Consider the following 24098-nt stretch of genomic DNA (forward strand, 5'->3'; position numbering starts at 1 on the left):
CAAATTAAAGGACGTGCACCCTTTTATGGTATCCAAAAGACTGAACTATTTTAGAAGGGCTCTGACTTTTTCCAGAGCAAAAGCAATTATGAATAACATAAATATGTTATAAAAAGCACTGAAACATTTATAGATGTCCCGCAAATGTAAATACGCAAATTACAGTGGATTTTTTGAGACCACTAGATTTCAGGTAAGATGTCATCTCGTTTAGTGTCAAGAAATATACCTAAATGCCAATGTAAAAAAGTGCAGGCCAGTGAAATAACTGGCAGGTGCATTACATACATAGAAAACATTACTTAAACACCACAGAACATTGGCTCTACGTCTTACATACTAAACACAATCTGGCCTCACTGTATATCTTAATAATAACGAACCAAAAACCCCTCCCCTAAGCCAAACCCTCCCTCGAAAACCAAGCAAATCCAATCATCACTCCCCTCACTCACAATCCCTGCATCCAAACCTCGTGCATACAGCACTGTTCCTGCCTCCTTCCATTCATAACTACCACCCCCCACTACCAAAACCTCAACTGGGTCTCAGCATGGCAAACGTTTCTTGCAATGACTCTAAAAGTTGTGTACCAAAACAGCCCCACACCTGCTCAAAAGAGACAGCATAACATCACCAAACAAACAAAATAATTTCCCTCTCCGGAAAACACACCTGCCTCATCAAAACTTGTATCAGGGGGGGTGGGTGGGGAAAGTCTGAAGATTGTCCCTGTCAGCCAGGGAATACCCAAATCTAACATGGCACCCTAACTTAACTGACACTCAAAGTTTCAAAATAGAACTGCTCCCCCAAAGCCAATCCTGATGCCCCTCGTTCAGTGGACCCTACCACCCAGATTGTCCCTGTCCGCTGGGGTGTACCCAAAATCTAAAATGGCATCCTAACTTAACTGACACTCTCCTAAGTTTCAAAACACAACTTCGCCCCTGGTCCTCCTAGCCAATCCTGATGCATCTCGCTCAGCGGACCCACAAAGTTTCCGGGAGGTGGATGGGAGTGGCGGTGGTTGGGGGTATTGCATTCTGCCCACACCTCTAAAACCCCCAGTGTAAACATGGCTGAGCCGTGTTCTCCTGCTGTTTTTGGCACAGCCTGACTTCTGTGCCAGGAGTGCAAAAGGAGTGTATGGGCTGCAAAGGACAAGCTAGGGGTTGCAGCTTCCAGACATGCTCATTAAAAACATATTGATGGGAACACCTGAAACTGTCTTCGTTTAGTTACATTATTAGCGTCAAAATTATCTTCCGCCTCAATCTGCCTTGCGTGGTGCAGGCCCTTTGCCTGATTCCCCAAGCATATATTAAAAGATATTCAGTTGTGCCTTCTTCAGGTTGTGTGGCAAAACCAAAAACCCAGGGTTGCTTGCTCAACCCTCTTCAAGCAACCATCTGAGGGAGGCTTCAGATTCCCAAATAAAATGTGTTATATTACAGTGAATGAGGCCTGACAGGATAAAGTTGGAAGCTACTCCTGTACCCTTCGCCCCCTGTTACCGTTGCCTCCACGTCAGTGGCCAAAACCCATAGATGCTCTCCTAAAACAATGGCTTGGCCTGATCAGGCTGACAAGAGCAAGCACTTATCCATTTTCATGACCCATTTCACCTATAATCCAGATTTTCCTCCCGGGTTGAAGGACCCACTATTCCTGAATAGAGATGGTTTTCACCCCAGAGACTACAAGACTTTTTAGATGGATCAGAGTTAGAATTTAAGGCAGAATATAATGAAGTTTCAAGATTCTGTCATTTAAGGATTGGACAAACGGTACAACAAGGGAGATTAATCAATACATGTTCTTCTCGTCCCTTTTATTTATCAGTATTGGGTTTCTTTTAGTGCAAAATTTCGCAGCCTTTAGTCTTTAGCTATGTCCCACAATCGATGTTTGTCTGCTATGGTTATTCCAATTTTGTCTGTGCACGTGCATTTTTGCTTCGACCCTAGGTTACCAAAACTCTCCTATTTCAGATGTTCTTTGTGAGTATGGGGAGAGCATAGGTGAGTAGTCACCGTATTTGGCATTATTTTGGCTTGGGATTCCATAACTGATTATTCCATAGCAAAAACTTGAAGTAGTAAATATCACATTTATCCCCTGCACACATACTACAAATGTGTGACTTATCTCTGAAATTGCACTTCCACCCTTTTCATCACTGGACTTCTCTTTTTGATGAACATGAAGTACTCCCTCTTGTGAATCATGAGAAGGAGATGTGACTTTTTTTCACAAGCCACTCCAGGCATGAACTAAATTGTTGACATACTGCTCAAGAAAAGATGACCAACATAGGTAACATTTGTCATAGCAGGGATGTTCTCCAACTAAGACCCAAGCAAGGTGTTAGCCTGACAGGAGCAACTATGCTCCTCTTATTAAGCACTGTGTTACCTGTATTAACATAGGGAGGATGCACATTTGTGTAGGTTTGCCCCGGAAATATTGCTTCTTTTGCAGGCCCGTTACTGTCTGTGTTGTTGGAAAGCTATAGGAGGTGGAAATAGTGTAGTACTTGGGATGCTCCTTAAAGCTGTAAGTCTGCTTTAGTTTACTGTTCTTGTGCTGTCTCTGCATATGGAGCACTTATATCCATATTTATGAAAAATGGCGCACAGCTGCACTAGTGCAGTTGTGCATAATTTTTTTAAACACGAGCTAACGCCATCCCGTAACGCCATCCACATGCCATATTTATAAAATGATGCATGATGGCGCTAAAGAATGGCTAGCAGCTAAAAAAAAAACGCTAGCCGGTGACAGATGGCGTTAAGGGAAATGGCGCTAGTGGGTCAAAAATTACGTTAGGCCGATTCAGTTGGCGCTTCCTAGAAATGGCGTTAACTCCAATATTTTGATGCTAGACGCGTCTAGCGTCAAAATATAAATAAGGAGTTAAGTTAGCACCACTTTAGCGTCAAAATTAATGACGCTAAGGCGACTCTAACCTTCCATAAATACATCTCTTCTCTTTCCATATCACCGCCATTCTCGTTCCTGTGTGCTGTTTTGGGTGCAGTGTATGCCTGCCAGGAAGCGCCTTCGAACTGGGAGTTCTTATAATTCTCACACATTATATAAGTCCGGTTAATGATAGGTTGTGCTTCCCACCAAAGGCGCAGCTCAGCATGGTTACTTTTGCTATGTGTGATTCGTGTATTGCCGATTTGTTGCAGCTCGTGCCCTAGTTCCGAAGTTGAAGAATGTTCTCACAATTGCACATTAGCAATAAGCAATTCGATCCGGCCTCATCGCTTCCACACTCCCGTAAAAAGTAAGAAAATCCTGGACCAGCGAGTAAGGCGATAACACAGGTGCTACCACTCTCTCCTTGAGCCTATGCATGATTCCACCCATTATAGGCCACCTCTCCTGATGACCACCCAATGCAGCATCTTCAGATCAGTGATCAAGTGGCTGACAGAACAGAAAGCGAACAAACTCCTAAGACATCAGAACGACCATGCAGATCACCATGCAACATGAACATCCTGGCCGCCAGCCCTTTCCCGAAGATAGGAGTACCATCTGCACAGGACGCAAGGGGCAGACTCTGGATAGACACTTTGGAAGTCTATTTTTCAGGCTCCAGAACAGATTACAATGTCAATCATTACTTCTCCACCTTGCAAGTGAGGCACTATACAAACCGTTCATATGGCTGATGGAGGCTGGCTCTTCATCTGTGTATGCCACTGCGGTCAAAGCACTCTGAATACTTCTCTCTAATGCCCAGTCCTGACTTCTGTGCTTTGAAAGGGATCTGTCCAGCATGTGTGAATACCGTGTGCCAATCACACTCATCAAAAAAGTTTTAGATATAGAACCTGGTCCCATAGGTGGATGTTGTCGCAAATGGGACATACAAATGTTGACCAAGTTAGTTATTTTTGAGAAAAGGATGCAAACCTTTACCCACCAACCCGGGTGGTGTGCTTCATCATTGGGTTGCTCCTCATCCGGCGCCCACTGCTGGTGGTACGGATGCGCTCATAATTCCTTGGAGTTTTCCATGGACATCTTTTGTTGCACACTAGCTAGCGTTGGGAGGCAAATAAACAGTTCAATTTACCTATAGGTCAGCAAGAAATGCTTGAGGCAGAAGACTAAGCACCGGCCCTCAAAAATAAGTGCCAGTGCTCAGCACCAGAAACAACATGCACATATTAAGCACTGCGATTGGCTCGAAAAGTAGGTACCTGTCTAAATATATGTAAAACGGTATACTAAACATAACTTGAGATATGAATTGTCACAACTTAGATCAGAGTGGCGTGCAGCCCCCTCCCGAGCCATACAGTGAGCCCAGGGATGCCATCCTCAGTGGCCCGAAGACCAAGAGTGTCCTGGGGACCTATCCTCCAGCACACTGTCTTGTTCCCCGTCCGCACTCACCTTGGCGAGCTACATAACTTTGAAGTCGCCAGGCAGGAGCAGAAGCAAAAGCAGAAGAGCCTACTCCTGCTGGCAACCAAGATGGGTGCTGGCAGGGGATCCGGCGGAACCGCTGGGGCCTTAGGCTTTCCCCTGTGGCCCCTAGATCTCCCAATGTTACCGATGCTCCAAGTGAGACCGATGCACACCTGGTAAAAATAAAAAGTAAATTAATTTAAAAAAAGACACAGGTAGTATGGGAGTGGGCTCCCCGCACTGTGTTTAAAACTGGGGTGCCAAAATGGCCAGTGGTGCCTAATTAAAAGAAAAAAAACAACAACAAAAAAATAAATATATATATATTTTTTTTTTCTTAGACCTACTGGATTACCAGTAGGTAGTTATAGTTACCATAGGAAGAGCGTTTTTTGGTTTTGCCATAACTTTGATGCCGCTTGACGAATCTTGACAAGATTTTCAAAACTAATACGACAGTCTGTTCAGCTGCTGACTTGAAAGTTTTGGGGTGAGCTGTCAAGCGGGGGCAAGAAAAGGGGGGGGGAACCTAATGCCCATGCATTTTCCACTAGGGATTTTGAACACAACTACAGCCCGAACCACTGGATGGAATTACACCAAATTTGGCAGAATGTTAGCTCTTGGCTCCGAAAGCGTGCTTTTTGTGATTTGGTGTAAATCCATTCAGTAGTTTTTGTGATATTAGAGTTTACATTTAGATATCTAGGGATGCGGATCCTCAGTGGATCCATGCTGATATCTGATTGGCTGTCAACATTTCAACAAGGGAGTGTTGGCAGCCATATTGGAACTTTTCTTAAGCTGAGTCCCATAAAAAGAGATAAAAAACAGAAAGGGGGCCAGGTTAGGGTCACCCTGAGCCCCTACTGGCCACCCTGAGCCCCTAGCCTTGGTCTAGCTGTCCCCCACGGACCCATCCAGGGTGGATTTTTCCAAGATTAAAAGAAAAAGGCTGTCTCCAGCCCTTTTCTTTTATTTTGCCCCCAGGTGGGCCAGGTCCTGGGGGATTGGGGACTTAAATAAGGAGGGGACGCACAGGCCCCCTTCCTAGGGCCTATATTAGCCTCAGAGATCTCCACCTCCTCAGGGCGATGATGCAAAACTATGCAGGGGTGCGCGATCCCCCTACACCCCGGAAACCACCACCTCCCCCTGGCAAAACATTTGTTTTTAATGGGGGAGGCTTGTACAGCCTGCCCCGTAGCCCCAGGGACCACCACCTCCCCGGCGATAAATATGCAATAATGCAGGAGGCCCACATGGCCCCCCGCAGCCCTGCGGACCACCACCTCCCCGGGGCAATTCATTCAAATGAAGGGGGCGTGAAACACCCCCCCTGGTCCCCCGCACCCAACAGCCCCAGGGATCACCACCTCCCTGGGGCTGAAATAAAATAAGATATAGGGTCGGTTGTGGACCTCCGGCCCTGGGGACCACCACTTCCCCGGGACTAAGTTAACCTTTATAGGGGAGCCTAGCGGCCCCCCTCGTGGAGCCAAATTATAGCCCTGGGGACCGCCACCCCGCACGGCCAGCTCTTGCTATGTCCCGGGGTGCCCACCTCCAGGATATAGCTTTTTACTCTGACTTGGCGGGAGCTGTGAGAGCAAACACTCTGCTTCCAGCGGGCGAAAGCTGTCAAAGTGCTTTCACTCACAGGAAGCGGAGGTTTCACCTCTTTCCCTGCCCTCAGACACGTGGGCAGGGAAAGAGATGGGACTATTGCTCTCGCACACTGGGAGCTGCATGTTTAGCAGTTCCCTGTGTGCAAAAGCAATGCCAGTTCCTGCAGGAGGCGGGGAGCCGGCTGGGACTGAGGGGCCTTGAGACCGCCCCCTGTGGTCCCATTGCACACTGGGTGCCCTGGAGACGGTACGCAGGAGACATGGCTGGGCCCGGCAAATAGTGTCCCTGGGGCTGAAATCAGCCCAGGGAGGGGGCGGCGCAGCCCCCTCCTCCATTTGTTTATGGCTCAGCCCTGGGGTATGGGTTCCCCCGTGCCGAAATCGGTCCATGGTTCTCCCTTTAAATTGTTACAAATATGCAAATGTGGGAACCACCTGGAAGCTCTGCTCGCTTGTCCCCGCACCACTCGCCTTAGTAGTATGCAGAGGTCTTCCCGCATTTTGCCAGGATGGGGGCAGCTTACCAAAGGGCCCCCCAGTGCGTTTGCCGCCGATTTGGTGGGCATGTTCTTGATGCAGAGGAATGTGAAGACATCTCCACAAATCAAAAAAGCACTAACCTCATATAGATAAAATGAAGGTCCCTGATTTGGTGGAGATTTATGTCTTTGTAGTTTCGTTTGCCTCTCTATAGGAGGACTCATGTTATCACAGAATTCTGGAGAAAGCCGCAACAGGAACAAACATATTGCCAAAACGCACAGAAGGTCACTGGTGACATTTCCTTGTGCTACATAACACAGCTGTAGTGTAGAATACATACTGGATGTTTACCCAAGGAAAAAGAAAGAAATCCACTTGGGTAGATATTTTGTGTAAAGCTGTGGACTCTATTATTGGGTAAAAGGGCAGGTGAGGTTCCTTTGTGGCTGAGTCACACACAGCTACTGACACACCCACACAGACACTCACACACCCACTTACAAACGTACTCAGACACTCACTCAGACACTCATGCACCCACTCACAGACCCACTCAGAGACTCACGCACCCACTCACAGTCTCACTCAGACACTCATGCACCCACTCAGAGATCCACTTAGACATTTATGCACCCACTCACAGAGCCACTCAGCCCTTCATACACCCACTCACAGACCCTCTCAAACATTCATGCACCCACTCACAGACCCACTCAAACATGCATACATCCACTCATAGACCCACTCACAGACTCATGCAGTCACTCACAGAACCACTCAGAAAGTCATGCACTCACTCACAGATGCACTCAGAGACTCATGTACCCACTCACAGACCTATTCAGACACACACACACTCACAGACCCACTTAGACACTCACACATTCACTCACAGAGAAACTCACACCCTCTCCCACCCTGAGGCCAAAGCCCACCTTGCATGACCAAATGCCATGTGCGGCATGGGTGTGTGTGGTTATAGGGGGTTAACCGCAGGCCCTGTGGCCAACCCCTGCCATGTGCAGCGGAGGTTGGTTTAACGTATAGTAATTAAAATTACTTTACGTAAAAAAAACATAGAAATTCACTAAAAAAACAAAAGTTACAGGGATGTTATCGTTAGGAAATAGAGTTTTAAAAAAACATAGAAATTCACTTAAAAAAACAGACGTTCTAGGTATGTTCTGAATTTATTCGCACAATACCATAAAAATTCAGCAGTTATAGTTAGAGGTATTTCAAGTAACTATAACTCGTGCCCTAAGGTAACTGTAGCTCGCGCCCTCGCCATGCACTGCTAATTATCCCAGATATTACAGCACCTGTGACAAGTTTTATAACGTCAGTAAAAGTATCAATGAAATATTAGCAGTCAAGTTAAAGAAGAAAAAACTGTGCATGGCAGGGACTGCTAAACTACTCATATGTTGGAGCATATGATGACTTGTTGTCTGGAAAATTATATCTTCCTGTTTGAGAATACAGTATATCACCAACTCACCACAGCAGCGATGGGTGCCTGCTTCGCCTCCAACTGTGCAAATGTATTCCTAGGCTGGTGGGAGGAGCATGTAGTCGATTGAGACCAACGAGAGGTACACAAAAAATATACCAATTTGAATCAGGTACATTGACGACCTGATTCTCATCTGGGATAAAGACATCACTCTTGTGGCTGAGTTCATTGAGTTATTGTGGCAAAATTATCTTAATTTATCCTTTACAGCTAAAAGGAGCAATGTTAAGATTAAGTACTTAAATATTGCTTTACGGGTACAGAAAAATAAGCTTATTACCTCCTTACACCGCAGTGAAACAATAGGCAATAGGGTACTACACACCATGAGTTACCATCCCAGTTCCCTCAAATGGAGGATCCCCTATGGACAAGACATAATTCAATGATGATAAAGATTTTGCCCTAGAAAGTGCTCATATCACTGAAAAGTTCACCCAAAGGGGCTATCCCTCAAGAATTGTCACACAAGCCCAACAAAAGGTTGGAAGCGTAACACATGAACAAGCCCCTTTCAAGGGTGCAACTATAAAAAAAAGATCGGAAGAACACAGATAGGATCATACCCAGGTGTATCACTACGTTTAATAGATGCTCCTACAAATTGAGGGATGTATCGGAAAAACATTCAAGCTTACTCAGGGCGGATCCAGTTTTAAGGGATGTTTTGAGTGACGCTCCAGCCATCACATATAGGAAACCTACGTCCCTCAGGGATATGGTAATTCATAGCCACACTGTATTTAATAAAATCAGTTAGCTCCCCCCCCACCCCCGGGTAGGTTTCCAGAAATGTGGTTCTTGCAAGGCGTGCAAGGGCAGTGATAATTTGAGTACATATACCTTGTTTACAGGTAGAAAACAAAAGATCAGAACGTTTGTCACCTGCACCTCTCACTTTGTGTTGTATATCCTTGTTTGTCCTTGTGGCCTACAGTATGTAGGGAGCACCTAGTTAGTGGTCAAAAAGAGAATTTTGGAACACAAACGCACCATTAAGAACAAGGATCCCAACTACCCTGTAGCAAGGCACTTTCAGGTACAACATAATAGTAATGATATTTTGAAATATTTTGGAATTGAAAGAGTTGTGAGAAACACAAAAGGTGGTAATTGGGAGAAATCCCTAAGAACATCAAGTTGAATTCTGGATTCCATCAGGGCCTCAATAGTGAGGAGAATGTGGCTATACATTTTGGGGAATAACTCCCATCCCGTCTCTTGTTTCTGATTCATCCATTAGATTATTACATTAACACACACTTGCTGCACCTATTTTCATATATATGGGAATCATCTTCAGCTTGCCTAAGTAGGGCAATGTAGTCTCTCCATGATACAGGAGAGTAGAGTTTGAATATGAGCATTTGCTCTTGATATATGATCTTTGGTTACATTATGCATATTTATTATGTTTATTTTGACTATAATACCCTTATGTATTGAATGGGGATCCCAAATTGGGCACTTGCCCTTATAAAATGGATATGCCAACAGTTAATAATGGATTATAATACTGAGGTACTTGTTTCTGTCCTATAATGCATTGGTATATTGTCTGACATTATTTTTGCGGACATGAGATTACTGAAGCAATCTCGTCACTGTCCTGCAATGCAGTTGAAATGAGATGCTGAATTCTAACACACTTGATCACATGTTTTTTTCTTTTTTCTTTTTAATGCACTGGGTGTATTTTCTTACATTCTGTTTATCATGTTTGCACACTTTAAAGGCCTTACCACGTGCAGCCTTTATTTTTCATTTCAATCCTCTCTGTTATCCTTTTGAATCAGGGTGGTCGACTTTAAGTGATAAGTATTCTGCATATGATGTTGGCGGGTTACACTTAGTGAATTATGTGTTAAGTTGAAATAATTTTACCCTATGGTTATAATTGTATGATCAAGCTTTGAGATTTTGTTGATTGAGGAATTATTCTATTTTTGTTAATGTTACAGTGCTCTCCGTTAGACCATAGGCCAGCATGATGTTAAAGTATTTCGGCTCTGCCCATGAATCAACAGTGATTATATTGTAAGCGCGTAGACGTAGCCTTTGTCACTTGACAAAGGCTACATTGTAGCTGAAACGTGTTGTGCTTTCTCTTGGTGCCAATAAACTGGATACAAGGGATTAGTGTGCTGCTTTTGTCTTTGCTGGAGTTTTGGGCAATTTGATGAACTGTTTGGACTTGAGACAGACGGTGACAGGGGTGTGGAATTTTTAATATATCTACTTGTCCATGGGACAGGTTGCTTCATATATTTACTTGTCCTGTAAAAAAATCTACTTGTCCCTTTGGAAGCCATGTAGTGCAGTGACAAATTATGGCAGCAATCTCATTACATAAGTGCTCTGATAATAGCCTCTCTGATTATGCCAGGGCTCATTCTATTGTAGGGTTTCAATACTAGCAATTCCTTTAGTTTGGAACCTTTCAGCAGATCTACATCCTGAGGCTGGAGATAGGGGTAGGCAGTAGTTCTAAGGATGGAATGCCCTTTCAGACTGTGCAAACCAAATAACATGCATGTCTTAGGGGTTTTCACCAGCTCTTCTGTAATCTTTTCCAGGGAAAGGTTGGAAATTTACTCCTGACAAGGGCATAAGTATAATTACTTCCCTGGTTGGGAAAAAGAGGCTGTAGGGAAATAGAACTAGTAAAAGCTTAACAGATGTTCGCATTAACAAATCTACATATGCATATTTGCTCATGCTAAAACGCAGTTCACAAATATTTTCTAGGAGTTTGTTCTCTTGTCCTACTTCTGTGAATTCTTGTGAATTCATGAGTGCCGTAAACCTGTACTAATGCAAGAACATATACTAAATGCATACTTTTGTGATTTTCTTTAAGATCTGGACCCCTCATTGGTTATCCAAGACTTTTGTTTTTATTAATTTTTTTTCTCTTTCTGTTTTTATTGGCTGTCTTCATTTTGAGTGACAGCATTTTACTCTTTCACAAGAAGCATATTGACAGATATAGTAGACATGTTCAGTGTTCTGAATTACTCTGGAGAGGTGTGATTTTGAGACCAAAAGTATGTTTTTTATTTTGCAAATGTTTGTTATGATAGTGAGGCCCCGGAAGCTCCCACAACAATAAGTTTGACAAAAACCAAGTCAAAACAAGACAAGCACTGACAAAACCAAAGGGTAATCACCAACTTCAGGTCTATTGGCTTAGCCAATGCTTGTTTATTTTCATGTTTCCCATAGTCATTTTGGTACTGGTTACTCTGATATTTCCATTATAATTTTTTTGGGGGAAATACTGTCATGCATCAACACATTTTACTGAATGACGCTTCAAAGAAATGGTACCTAATTTTCACAGTTAAACGTTTTATTTTCCTGGTTGCAGTTTTTTGTGAACATTTTATTTTGAAAGCAAAGAATCACTAATCTTGCTTTCAAGCTTCTGCAAATATTTGCATCAAACCAGAAAGAATACTGGGAGCATTATATGTAGTCTCATATTATCAAACTTTGCAAATGTGTGTATATATACTTATACTGGAACCACTGTCACTAGTGCAGTCCGAGCTTGTAACATTTTCTTAGAGTGCTCTCCCTAACAATAATGACTTTCATTAGTGAACCTATAAATACAAGTTCGAACATCACTAACATATGGACACAAATATGACTTTATTTGCGGACAGTGCTTTTCTGATCCATAATGAGGTACTGTAAACTGGCAGCCAAAGGGTTTGTGCTGTAGGGGGCTCGGCCTACTTGTCCCAAGGACAAAATAAACGTGAGAGGTTGCTGTCTTTGACCCTAAAAAGTATGTCTTGGGCATCAGGTTACAGGAATTCTACATCCCTGTGCGAGCCCACTGGCACTTGCTTCGATAGGAGGAAACCAGCTTTTTCTCTGCACATTGCAGTGATATATATATCTTGCGACCTAAGTTAACTATAACTTGCGCCCCAGCCATGCACAGTTTTTTCTTCAATAATTTGACTGCTAATGTTACATTCATATTTTTAATGATGTTATAAAAGATGCAATGAGTGCTGTAATATCCGGGGTAATTAAGTGCATTGTGAGGGTGCGGTTTAGGACCGCCAGACCGCAGCGCTGACCTGGCGGTTTAGGACTGCCAGCACCGCCAGCCCCTCCAGTGGAGAAGTGGCGGTCCTGGCTGTCCGACCGTGGCACAACTGCCACGGTGGTAATTGTGGATGTCGGACCGCCACATTGGCGGCAGTCTTAAGACCACCAGGGTTGTAATGAGGCCCTAAATCTTCAAAATTATTTCCCAGAGCTGCAGTTCCTCGAGGCATTTCTATAGCTCACCCTATTGATGTTCTTTGATGAAGCTGGAGTTCCATTCATTGTTAATAGAGGTCCTTCTCAAGTCAGATGCAACTGCTTCGAATGACCTGCACCTACGTGAAAGGGTGTAGATTTAATATATAAATTTACATACACACTTTTGCTGCTTTAATCATTTGTGCTTGTTTTCCATATAGTTAATTATTTGCCAAAGCTGGTTCATACTAATGAGTTAAAAATACAAAATGCTATATATTTCTTCATCTTTATCAAAGTAAGTGATCACACCCTACAATATATAAGAACGTATTTTCACTGGTAAGTACAAGTGTGTTGAGATAACTTATTGTGACATATGTTTTAGGTGAGTGTAAGCTTGTGCATAAATCGGGGAGTCTTTTTTGGTTGTTTTCTCTTGGGGAACATCCAGGCGAAGGACTTTTGTCTGACAAGATGAGTAGTAACCATCCTCAAAATAGTGCACCACCAATCAATACCAGGGAGAAAATACTGGGAGAAATATTCTTTTAAAAAACTTCACTTCCGCCAGAAGTTATTAGAGGTCTCTCTTAAGTCAGATGCAAGTGGTTAAAATGTCAATCACAAACTCGATGGGGTGTGATTTCTATCTAGAAATCTGCATACGGATTCTAGCTACCACTTATGCTCATTTTCAGTAGGATAAGTAAATATACCAAACCTTGTTTATAGTGAGGAATCAACATTGTAATGTGCAATAGCTTTCTTAAGAGTTATAGAAATAGTTGGTGAAATTGTACTGCTCATAGGGACTATGAGTCATTGGGAAGAGCAAGTGTCTAACAAGTTCTATTCTCGGGGAGCAATGTTTTTTAGGTGTATGTGTAAGTGTGTAAGAGCATAAGTTAGCCACTCAGAGTGAAAACATCCAATGACTGCAATGCAGTGGGCTGGTCTGTTGAACTTATACATTCTGTAAGGGTGTGAGGGAGCATTATTTGAGTGACATGTCAACATACAAATGGTGATCGTCTGTTGATTGGAAGCCCCTATATATGTATGTATTTTTGTGTGTTTTTTGGAAAGCGTGAGGCTGGCAAGACAGTTAACAGTGTCTTTAGGCCATGCCTAAAATTAGTAATGCGTATCTACTTTTTTTTTTACAACAAACTTTGTAGATTTGTAGGAAAAGTCGAAAAGGAGCTCTATGTGTTTTGAATAGCTTTCTGCCTCCTTGACATTCTTTTGGCTAACCTGAGTTTAACCAAGAGGATATGGCCTAATTGCCAGAGCTGCCGACTTTGGAGTTGGAGAACCAGGTTAGAAACTTGGTGTTGGCTCAACATCCTGGGATTCTGGGCAGCTCATGTAATCTCCCTGTGCTTACAAAAAATGAATGTGTCCTTGTGTAATGTAACTGGTGCTAATGTAAAGAGCTCAAATACCTTCGGGTCGAAGCTATATTAAACTGCAAAAAAAAATAAGTGCAAGAAATGGGAACTTTGGATGTAAATTCTGAAATTCTAATATGAAGATCCCAGATCTAGGAAGCTTTTATTGCATTAGACAGAATTTAGTATTATGTCAAATCTGCCAGTACAGCAGATGACTCTTGGGTACTAGGTTTATGGTTAGTGATGGGAATGTGACACTACACGACTGTGGGGTAGCCAGTACAATGTACTGAAAAGTGGCAAACCCAGGGTTTTTTGGGTATTCACAAATAATTGTTCAGGTCGTTTCTCTCCTTACAAATGCACGTTTTACTCTTGTAAAAAGCTGGGCTAAGTGCTTGTTAATAGATGGGAAAAGGACACCAACTACGAAGTACTTCACCTGTGAGTTTCTATAAAGGCAATAATATTGAACTATGAAAACAAAAAAAGCCAAAAATAGGTGCTCAAATGCACATTTGCACCAAGTGTAGGTCAGTAAATTGCTCAGTATGATAGTTCACACGAGCTTGCTGTGTGGATAACAGTGTTCATTGAAATCTACAGCTAGCACAGAATGCCATGCAGATTCCTTGGAAGGGGCCTTCATCCATCAGGAGGGCCCCATATATGCTTGGCCAGCCAACCGAGAGTTTGGACGGTGGGGGAAGGGTGGGGAGCATTGCGCCCCGGCTGCCCTCACCGCACGGCACCTGATTGGTGGTGCCGGTCGCGTGGCCCGGAAGCACTAGAGTGCTTCCAGTGCGTGAATTGGAATGACTCACGCAGTGCTCCACCCTGTTAAAAGGGGGGGTGGGTGTCAAGCGGGCCTCTTTTACGCCGCTCGCCACCCGGTTACATCGCTCCTGAGGACGAGGAGTGAGGAGCATTTTCTTTTGTCTTTTTGTTTTCTTCTTTCTTTGTTTCAGGTACTGAGGATTTTGCAGCAGCCGATTGGTCAGCCCAGCCAGCAGTTGCAGCAGCACAAGCAGCCAAGCGCGTGCCTCACCGGGAGCCGTACAGGTTGGAGCTTTGCTCACTCGGCCTGAGTATATCTCGGTGGCGCCTCTGGTGGGTGCCCTGGTGCTGCAGGTGAGGTCCCACAAAGGGGGTTAAAGAGTAAGGGCAGCGCTGAGGCTCAACATGGTTTATTTGTGGTATAGCTGCATATTTCAAATGAGTGATCCTAATTTTTTTCCAAACAGTGTTTAGAGTGCTGGGCACTGGTTTTTGTTTGTGAGGTCCAAGCAGTATAGGGAATTATTTGGTGTCAAGCAGCTTTATTCTGTGTAACCCATTTGTGGCATTTGTTGCACTGTAGGTCAGTGTCTTGCATGTTTGCTTTGCAGTGTTTTTATTGGAAAGACCATTACAGGTTATCACGCCATGGGAGATAGTACGACTAGAGGAGAAAAGCGTTCATGCACTGAGGAGTTACTTGAAGCTTTAATGCAGCGGATGGATGCCATGGACCAGGCCATAGCTTTATTGAGGGCCCAGCCGGCTGCCTCTAGAGAGCAAGCAGTAAGGCCTAAGGGAGCATTTCCCCCACCCCAAAGTGGGTTCAAGGGCAGATGAAAGGCAGAGAGTAGGATGGAATTGTCGGAGCAGGGGCAGTCAGTCTCAGTGCAAGTTGGTGTGAACTCAGAGTGTTTGCGGCGCCCCTGACTTCGCAAGATCAGCAAGCGACACCTGCGTTTGCCCCCTCACCAGTGCTACGCCACAAGAGGTGGCGTGTTCCAGCCAGGTCCCCAATCAGATAGCACCAAAGAGCGCAGTGGTGCCAACCGCGAAGGTGCGGAGTTTAGTTTCTCATCTTAACACCTCAAAGGACGGTCAAGACTCCCAAGGGGGGCTGCTAGGGGGAGTGAGCAGTAATCATGTGAAAGAGACCCATTTACCAGCGTCAGCTTGCATAGTTGCGCAACAGTCAGCCAAGTCGTCAGGGGAGGCAGACACTTCTTTGGCATCTTCGTCCAGTCAGTCAGCGGCGGATTCAGGTAGGCGTCGCTTGTCCCCATTGTTAGATCTCGGTGACATCCGTTCTGAGCATGAGCGTCTGGGGTTGCATGTGCCAAGTAGATTAAAGAAAAGATCTGGAAAGGTGCGTACATTACATATTTGATCTTCTGGTTGACAGACCAGAGAGTGATGCAGCAAAACCTTGTAAGAAGTGTGCGCACTCAAGGGAATGTGGACATGGGCCTCACAAAAGGAAGGTAGAAGAGTCACTTAACAGTTGGGTGGGAGCCTTCTCAATTTACCAGTCTGTAACTGCGGAGCACTTAAATGATCAGGGAACTCAGCTAGCCTGCTATCAGAATAAGATTGTCGGTGCTCATGACGAGTATGGGGGTACTGCTTGGAAGGATTATGATAGGGAGTTCAGAAGGATCAAGGCGAATAAACCGGGTCTGGGGTGGGAACAAATTGATATAATAGCATGGCTTTGGTTCACGAAGCAGCCACATGGGAGCGGGCTGCGGCCCTTCTGGGCAAGTTCAGGGCTGCATCGGGTCCACCCGGTGGTATTAGTGCCAAAAAAGGGGCTTGCTAGGATTTCAATTGGTGCATGTGCACCCGTCCTGCGGGAACCTGCCGCTTTAAACATTGCTGCTCCGTCTTCGGTCAGTCCTCCCATCCTGAGTCTAAGTGCTTTAAAAAATCCAGAGATAGAGGGAAAAAAGAAGCAAGATTAATGTTGTTGATAGAGCTGGCAACTGTGATACAGTTGCCAGCAGTGGCCAACCCTCTGATTTGGTAGGATTTGTACTTGGTGAATCGGTTTGTAACAGGGTCAGCACTCCTTCTCAATTGTTGAATAAAGCACAGTCTCCTATCCAGTTACTGGCTATCACCCCATGGCTTAATGTATACCGTAAACAGGGGGCAGCACAAGATCTGTATGAGAGGTTTAGGTATGGTTTCAGGATCCCAGCTCATGGCTACTCAGGATCCCCTCACTCTAAGAACCAGTTGTCCTTGCAGGCCAATCCAGAGGTGGCTTGAAGAAAGATTCTCAAAGAGTTAAGCTTGGGGCGTATAGCAGGTCCATTTGCTAGGGCCCTTATGCGGGATTTCATTTCTTCCCGTTTGGGGGTTGTCTCTTAGAAACAACCCAGAGAGTACAGATTGATCCACAACCTGTCATCACCCAGAGGCCAATCAGTGAATGATGCGATAGATGGGGCTCTTTGTTCAGTAAAGTATGCTTCTTTCGATCAGGCAGATTAGGGCATTGATGGCCAAATCAGACATTGAATCCTCCTTAAGATTGCTACCGGTTCACCCAGGTGATTTTCATCTGTTGGGTTTCCAGTTTGAGGGCCAGTTCTACTTTGACAAGTGCATGCCCATGGGCTGTGCAGTGTCGTTTCCCATTTTGAAAATTTTAGCACCTTCCTGGAATGGGCTTTCAGGCCAAAGTGCAGCATCAGTGGGTATTGCATTACTTGGATGATTTCCTATTCATGGGTCCTCCTGGGTCGGATCTGTGTGCAAATTGAGCGTTTTTAAGAGCCTGATGCGTGAACTCGGGGTCCCGTTAGTGCATGACAAAACTGTAGATCCATGCACCACAATGGAATTTTGGAGGACTGAATTGGTTTCGGTGGAGTTGTCCAGGTTGCCAAGAGACAAAGTACTTGCTTTCTCCCAAGCGCTTTGGGCCTGTATGAGTGCAAAGAAAGTTACTCTCAATCAATTGCAGTGCTTGGTAGGGTAGCTCAATTTTGCCCTGTGTATCATTCTCATGGGGTGCTCCTTCTCCCGGTCCATTGCACAAGTCATGTCGGGCTTGAAGGTTACAAACCACCACACCGGGCTCTCCAGTGAGGTGAAGCAAGAAATGAGAATTTGGGAAGCCTTTCTGCGCGACTTCAACTGGACGGTCATATGGCCGAGCCCACCCATGTCCAGTGAAGAGCTTGGTCTTTTTACTGATGCGGCGGGCAGTCATGGTTTTGGTGCTATATTTGGGTTGGCGTGGTGTGCACAGAGGTTGCCTGCAGATTGGGTGGAATCTGGACTTGTGACTAACCTTGGTTTCTTAGAATTATTCCCTCTTCCGGTGTCGCTATCAATTTGGCCTGATAGATTCCTCCATCAGTTGGTAATTTTTTGGTCGGACAATAAGTCTGTGGTTGATTGTATAAATCAGCAGGCGGATAGGTGTAGAGTGATTTTGAGAGTCTTAAAAATGATTGTGTTACTGTATCTACAATTGAACGTGAATTTTAGAGTGAAACATGTGCCCGGGTTCTCAAACAATGCTGCTGATGCCCTCTCCCGTTTTAAGATGCAGGTGTTCAGGTCCCACCATCCACAAGCAGAGGAACGCTCAACTCCCTTCCCAGAGCATCTTTGATGGATTGGTGCCCAAGACTATCAGGCCTCATTGCAGCCAGCTTAGCTCCAAAGACAAAAAAAGGCTTATGAGAGGTCTGTGGCGGCATATGTTAATTACTTGGGTTACGGGCGGGGCTCTTGGGTATGTGCTTCATTAGTTTTAGCTTTTCTGGAAATATTGAGGGGGAACGGGAGGTCATTTGCATGTGCGAGGCGTCATACGGCTGCAATTTCCTTTTTTTCCCAGTTGCAGCGGGGTGCATAATGTACAAAATCATTTCTGGTGAAGAGGGCCATTAAGGGTTGGCAGCGCCTACAGGGGTCAAGTCTGATACTAGACGACCCATTGATTTAGGGAAGCTGGGGGCCATATTGGGGGTCCTTGGTAAGATCTACACTTCGCCATGGGAGATCGCCCTGTTTAAAGCAGCCTTTACCTTAGCCTTCTATGGGGCCTTCAGATTGTGTGAACTGGTGGCCAGCAACAAGAAAGATGTAACAGAGGGGTTGCAGATGGGGGACTTCCACTGGCCGGCGGGGTCTGGTCTTTGGTGATCAATATTCCGCATTCCAAAATGGACCAGGAGGAGAAGCGCACTGCTGCGTAAGTCCCAGGGCAATAGCTGCTGTCCGGTTTCTAATTTAGAGGGTTTCTTAGCCTTGTGCCTTACTGGGTAGCGGGGTACTGTCCTGGTGCATGCTGACTCATCTGAATTTGGGACTCATTCATTCAGGATCGGGGCGGCAACAGCCCGTAGTGGCAATGGGTTTATCGGGTGCGGCTGTTCGGCAAATTGGCAGGTGGTCATTAGACTGTTACAAGAGATATTAGAGGTTGCACATGCTATAAATAGCATTTTTTTACACCGTCTTTCTGTCTTGTTTTTTTCTCTAGTCCCAACGTTCCCAGTTCACGCAGGGACAACCAGGGTTGCAGAAGTTTGGGTGCTCGGCCACTCGTATGTTCACTGTGCTGCTGAGTGGTATGTGAAGTCTGGCATCGCGTCAATCACTGCCCAAGCCGAATTCCGTATGTCCTTTTTGGGGAAAGGAGGGTTGCGCTCACGGAGCTGAGACGGGTTTTGGACTCAATGATCCCTCGAGGTTCCCCTCAACCAGATGTCATCATAATGCATCTTGGGGGAAATGACTTGGTCCCTCTGGGTCGACGTCAGCTATTCAAGTAGTGGTTTCTAAATTTGGCTGGCTGGCCAAACAATTTCCGCATTTTGTGCATGGTCAGACATCGTCCCCCGTCTGCAGTGGAGGGGCTGCATCTCAATCGCCAGGTTGTTCAGGTCGCTGAGGCTGCCCGTCATCACACATGGATGCATATAAGGGGACTGTTTCTTTCTCCAAGATGGGGTGCACCTTACTAAGGTGGGGAATGACATGTTGCTTGAAGATTTTTTGCATGGCTAGTCTATCGTTCACAGTGGAAGAGCGACTGCGGGTGGGGGGGGATGCAGATAGTCAGTCTACTATGCTGGCCTATGGCGGGTGAGATCATGACTGGGTGAACAATTGGATGCCTTTTTCATTACGTTAGCAGGACAGCAGGATAATTCGACCCTCCAGGGGGTGCTGGCAGGAAGGGAGAATGACAACAAGGAGTGCGGGGGTGCGAGCGATCGCTGGCATCTGGTCCCTAGGGCCAACCACCTGCGCATATACAGGGACTCGAAGCTAGCACAGGCCCCTGGGTGGGGTGGGTAGAGCAGTCTGTGGGTGGACAGGTGGGCCCCTTCCACATGGTTTACATGCAACTAGAAGGGTTTTGGAGGAAGGGATGGAGCAAATCAATCCCATATGGAGATACTACCCCTGGTGCCTTAAAGCTGGAGGCTTGGGGACGTGTGGCACACTAGCTAGTCATGATCTCATTCGCAGTCATTGATATTTGATATTCAGGATGCGCAGGAACTGATTTAGTCAGTGGCAGGAATTTGGATGTATTAGCGGACTGTGTTACGGCAATGCATCTTGACAATGTACATACAGTGTAAATAATGTGGGGTTACCGCGTAAAGTTTTGGTGACAAATTTTGTTTTATTAAATAAAATATGTCTGGGAGTTAACAACTCCCAATTCCAATGAGTTGTCGTTGTTAAAGGTGAAGTATTGCCATGCTGGGTGTGGCATGGTGTAAGAAGGGGAGAAGGGGTCTTATGGAGGCGAATGGGAAAGGGGTTTTTCAGGCAACAGGCTTTGGCGATGCCAGCATATATGGCTTCTTTTTGAGTTCCCAAAAACATACATGTCTTTGCAAATCATAGACCTAAATAAATGATGCTTAGATTTCCACAAAACGTTTATGACTTAGACGATTAGTCAGGACATTAAAGCAATTATAGCAGCGTATTTCCAAAATGTTATCTCCAAAAACCTGTAATTGTCTGTAGCTTTGACTAAGGACATGTTCTGAAGTGCGGAAAGACTTCTTTCACTCTCTGACATCCATGTGAGACCTTCAACCAGCTCCAGCTGAAAATGAAAAGACTTTTATAATTGGGGTGCAGTGGGCTCTTGCACCCCTAGGCGACTATACCAACTGCACCGTTGATAGCTGTGCCCTTGCGTTCAAATTTGCCTTTTAAAATATTAGTAAAAACATTTTGAACATATTTGAGTGCCCCCGTTTTGTAAAAAGTGAATACCGTGGTATTGCTGTCTGCAGTGTAAAAATGCACAGATTTTGTCTCAAAAACAGTACAATACCCGTAGACCAAAGAATACAACCTCGTAAGGTGGCGACCAAGAGAGCACAGTTCCGACTTTGCCATAGGGCCAGGTTTTGATGCCAAGCTGGATGGGCTTCTTAATCCCTCGCAGCAGGCATGGAGATAAGGTTACTTTTTGATCCTGTGAATGCAGTGCTAAGCTCAGTGACCTTTGATATCTGAATTTGTTGGGGGGGCATCAAAGTAGGAAATAAAGGCGTCAGGGTTTTGAAAGAAGTATTAGTTTTTCGTACTTTCAGTAGTTGACCATGGGGAATAAAAGCATGTTTTGAACTTCGACATCTTTCTTGATCAACCTATGTATTTGATTGTATTTATACAGCTCAAACCTAGCTAGGGGACAATGGGGTGCTGAATATCAATGGGTGATCGGAAAGTGATTTGAAATGGTGCTTTTCAAGTGGGCCTTACATATTTTGCATATTATTACAGATTATTTTAGAACAGTGTCATCATGAGGATTTTGGGGCCCTGACCAAGAAATAGTTTAGGGGCCCCTGTCCAGAACAACCTTGAATTTTATTAGCCATTTACACTTGTTCAAGCCCCAGGATGCCCAGCAGTTTTGAATTATATAGCAAAGATGGGATTGAGAAATGAATCAAGATTGAGAAAAAAAATAACTTTCACAGGGGCCCTGTAGGCCCTGGGCAGTTGCCCACTTTGCCCATGCCTTAAAATGTCTCTGAGTCTGGAGACACACCAAATAATGTGTGAGTGTAAAGTCACATTGCTGATTTGTGATGGCAGACATTTACCCACGCAAATTGGATTTTTCTTTTGAGAAGGGAGGAACGTAGCCGCCCTCCCCAGAACCCATTGCTTAATTCAAACGGGAGGAGGACATTCAGTCGCCCCTTCCCTAGTTGATTTTGGCCCTGCTGACCCCATCTTCCAGGGCCCAGCCACAGTAAGAATGGGGAGGGAGGTGCGCAGCCCCCTCCTTTGGCCAATATTGGCCCCAGGGACCCCATCCTCCAAGGCCTAGTTAGTAAAGATTGGGGGCCCTGGAGCCCACCCAGGGCACCCACTTCCTCTTTGTTGGGGGCTGCAAAACAAGCTGCTCCTTGCAGATGGAAGCAATTTTTTCATCTGTTTCCTTGGGAGCTTCACAGCAGGCAGGGAAACACATGAAAAGTCTGCTTGAGTTTCTTGCTGGCTCAGCGACTGGAAACCTCAGTTTCCGCCCGCTGGCCCAGTGAGAAACGGCCTACAGCATTGTCTCTGGCTTGTAATGGAGCCGGCGGCAATGCTGTAGTGCGCAGGGTGCACTGGCTCCTGTACTGCCCATGCCACCTGTTCTCTGTCAGCCTTTTCATGGTGGTGCTACCGCCAGGAAATTGCTGGCGGAGAACGAAGTCGTAATCCCCAGGGCAGCGCTGCTCTAGCGATTAGGACCGCCAAACCGCTGGGATGACTAATCCTGGCAGTGCTGGCAGTCTGACCCTGGTCCAACCGCCGAGTGAGTAATGTGGCTCTCGGACAACCGCATGGGTGGAGATCCAACCTCCACCGCAAACCTGACCATCATGAGACCGCCAGGTTCTAAATCAGGCCCTTAGTGTTTGCTCTTGCTCGGTGGGAGCTTTAAAATTGCTCCCTTCAAGCGAGAGGAAACCCAGGTTTCCATGTCCGGATCAGTGGGGGCAGGGAAATTGCTTTGTCCCGTGGGTGAGCACCCAAGAACATAGCTGGTGTCGGTGCTGGACGATGGGGTCCCTAGGGCCATTAATGGCTCCAGGAGAGTGGCTGCGCGGCCCCACTCCCATTTTTTGGCAAGGCCAGTGATTAAGGCTGCCCCAGAGCCATGGCCTGGGGAGAGGGAGCACGTGCCCTCCCTCCCCCTTAATTATTATGGCTGGCCCCGGGGTGTTGTGCTCCAACAGGCTGAAACTGGCCCGGGAGGGGGGCTGCATCCTCTCCCTCAATATATCAATCAGGATTTGTAAAGTACAGCTAATCACCTGACATGGTGTCCAGGCCCCTGGAGGTCCCAGAGAATGCGGTGAAAATGAGAGAAAAGCAGGGAGAAGGCACACAAAAACTGGGGGGAAAATCAAGGAGAAAACAGTGAAAACAAGGGAGAAAAGCAAATAGAAGGCGCACAAACAAATGGGGGAAAAAGCAAGGAGAAAGCAGTGAAAAATTAGGAGAAAGCAAGGAGAAGGCACTCAAAAAACGGTGGGAAAAGCACAGAGAAAGCAGTGAAAACAAGGGAAAAGTAAGGAGAGGGCACTCAAAAATGTGGGAGGGGAGGAACAAGGAGAAAGCAATGGGAACGAGGGAAAAGCAAGAAGGTACATCAAAAAACGGGTTAAAAAACAAGAAGAAGGCAGGAGCACAAGTGATGCAGAAGCACAGGGAGAGCTGATTCTGAGACCTGCTCAATAGGGTCGCTCTGCAGTCTCCATTAAGTGGGCTTCTGCAGGACCTTGGAGGACTCCCTTGCTTCTCCGGGTTAAGAAACTGTGACCGCGTTCCAGCAGGACTGTGGTGAGGGACTCTGAATTGCAAAGTAGATGGGACAGAGCTCCAAGGGGTCAGTGATCCAGCTGGTCCAGGTTGGAAAACCATGGCTATGAGCTTCCTTCCTCTGGTCTCCATACCACTTAGAGCCCAGGTCAGGGTCCCTCAGGCACCGGGATGACTCCACTGCTCGGCAGGGTTAAGAATTGCTGACAAGACCCAGGTCTGAGCCCTGACTGTCCCCCTGTCCCGGCTCCATTCTCTGGCCTGTCATGTTGCAGAGTGCCCGGGATGGGATCCAACAGGCACTAGGAGGGCACCCCTGCTTGGCTAGGTTCAAAATCTCTGACTGGGCCATGGGTCAGAGCTCCGGATGGCTCAGGGTGGAAGCCTCCAGCCCTGGGCTTCTTTCATGGGGCCATATTGTCACTTGAAGCCCAGAATGGCATCCCAAAGGCTTCATGAGGTCTCCCCTACTTGGCACAGATACCTCCAGAGCTCCAGCTGGATCGAGGTGGAGGCCACTGGCCTTTGCCTCCATTCTCCGGCCTGCCATGTTGCTAAGTACCTCGATTAGGGCAAGTGGGTACCAGGAAGTCTCCACTGCTAGGTTGTGTTAAAAAGCTGTGATCGGGCCCCAGGTCAGAAGTCTGGCCTAACTAAGGGTGGAATCTCTCAGCCCTGGGCTCCATTCTCTGGCCTGCAATGTTGCAAAGTGCCTGGGACAGGATCCCAGGGGCACAAGGAGGGCTCCCCTGGTTGGCCAGGTTATGAAGCTCA

At 45.9% G+C, this 24098-nt stretch overlaps 1 protein-coding gene and 1 long non-coding RNA gene across 2 annotated transcripts in view; both read left to right on the forward strand.

The window, feature by feature from the left end:
* The window catches only part of CAPN3 (calpain 3), a 333505-nt gene that overhangs the window by 42690 nt on the left and 266717 nt on the right, over positions 1-24098 (forward strand). The window lies entirely within an intron of this gene.
* LOC138258783 (uncharacterized) lies at positions 14696-19538 on the forward strand. The gene is made up of 3 exons (XR_011198567.1): positions 14696-14855; positions 18061-18203; positions 19006-19538. It is a non-coding gene; the product is annotated as an uncharacterized lncRNA (long non-coding RNA).

This window comes from Pleurodeles waltl, chromosome 9, assembly GCF_031143425.1.
Source record: "Pleurodeles waltl isolate 20211129_DDA chromosome 9, aPleWal1.hap1.20221129, whole genome shotgun sequence".
Taxonomy (NCBI): Eukaryota; Metazoa; Chordata; class Amphibia; order Caudata; family Salamandridae; genus Pleurodeles; species Pleurodeles waltl.